The following is a 2,125-nucleotide window of genomic DNA, read 5'->3' as shown; positions in this document are numbered from 1 at the left end:
TAGGAACATAAAAATGCATAAGATCCTCTTTAAATCCCTATATTCCCTAACCCTATATTCCCTAACCACTGGTTTATAAAAGAATACTCTAAGGTTTATAGAATTAGTCTGGTTCTATTAGTTGATCAAGTTACTTTCACTGTCAGCAATTCAAAACAAATACTTCCCTGTGCGTGTGCATGTTTGCTTGCTTGCAAGTATGTTTCATTTATTTTAAAGTGTCTTTTTATATAGAAATCCAAGTTGCTGAATTTTATCTTGTCATTAAAATGGTGTGAAAATCAAATCAGTCTTCATATAGGTTCTCTCATCCTTGCCAATCTCAAATGACCGATGATGCTTATAGCAAGGTTTTATAAAATACAAGCTCCTTAACTTTTCAGAAACAGGTCCTTTTTAACATGTATACCATTTGCCCCTCTTCTAGTGCTTTGTTCAGTGTTCTAAGTCTAGGATTATTCTCTTATAATATACTAATGATACAAACTATATGGAAAAATATTTTATAGAATGTAAAATTACTAATTATTTAAAGGCTAAGAGGCATTGCTCAACGTGAATGAAATATTTAATTGCTATATTTAAAAAATAAAAGATTACAGATTCTGATTGGTTCAGAATGACTGAACATCAGAATATTCTTCTTCTTAACCTAAGGGTCTGATTTTTTAAGTTATGTATGACTTCCTGGCAACTTAACCATTTTTTTAAAAAATGTAACCTTTGATGATTCAGCAGCATAATGATTACCAATTATTGTCCAGTATGGTAAATGTGTAAATTATAGGAAATCAGACTAAGTCAGTAAACACACTCTGGATATTATTTTTTAAATCAATCTAAATAAAAACAAAATAAATCATTATTACTTGAGTGCCCACTATGTGCCAGGCACTGTACTAATTTTATGCCTGTTTTACAATAAGGAAATTGAGGACTGGAGAGGTAGGTGAGGGGCTGTACCCTGCAGACCTGCAAGCCCTGTACTTGCCCAGCCTCAAGACCAAGGGAAGAGACCGGCGTCAGTGACAGAGACATAACTGGTTTAATGGATGGAGGAGCTTACACATCTAAAGCAAAATCCTGTAGCAACACCCCACTGCATGCAGCAGGAGGTGGGCAGGATATGGCAGTAATCTTTGCTACCAGGAGAAGAGGGAGAGTACCAGTTATAGGGGGAAATGACATCAAGTTGGCTCATCGGTTGCCAGGGAAACCCCAGAGGGGCGCACCCCTCACAGCCCCTGTGATAAACCAACATAGTGGAGATAGTCCTGATCTAAAAATTAGAATAATTGCTAGCTGGGGCCAAGGGCAAGTACACAGGCATTTCCTGATTAGGCTCTATGATTAAGAAGGAAGGTCAGTCAGGTGAGTAAGGTATAGGTGAGGCAGGGACTGGTCGAGCAGGGGATGTACAGAGAGCAAAGAGAACGGCCACCTTGGGTGTCCTGACCATACAGCAGGCTAGTTATTACTTGTTTCCTTTTCATAAAGGCAGAGTGTGTGTGGAGGAAAAAAGCTGTTTCAGAAACTCATTTCCCATCCTAGATAAATAAGGATTTATTTTACAGAGTTCACTTAACATCCATACGTATATTACTAAATTTCCTGTCTATATTATATATTGAACATATAACTCATGCCAATACTGAAGAAAGGACTTTTCGTTTTTAAAAGTATTTCTTACAAAAATTCGATATGAAGAAATGATAGCTAAATTAGCACTTGAAAAAGGCAAAAGAAAATTATATACTGTATATAATTATGCCTTATTATGACCTCTGCACATTTTCTAGAAAAGTTAGGCATTAAAAACACACACAACAGGAACACCTTAAAGGTCAGAGCCTGATGAAAGAAAAATGCAGTAGTTAATTATGAAGGATGAGATTAATGTTCTAGTAGGAACGTACATTTTTGCTTGAGAATACTTAAAATATGCAATTTCCCTTTCATGTATTTTGTTTCATATCTGAAAGAGGTGATGGAGAGAGAAAATTCAAAGTATAAGTATAAATTAAATTTTAATTTAATGAAATGAAAATGTGGGCTTTTTATCTGATTTTTCTTCACTTAGGTCTTTTTGCCCCTAAAGGTAATAGTTTTAAGAGTAAATACTGAG

Source organism: Grampus griseus, assembly GCF_964374135.1.
Source record: "Grampus griseus genome assembly, chromosome: 2".
NCBI lineage: Eukaryota > Metazoa > Chordata > Mammalia > Artiodactyla > Delphinidae > Grampus > Grampus griseus.
The sequence above is the reverse complement of the archived record's forward strand: the minus strand, read 5'-3'. Positions refer to the sequence as shown.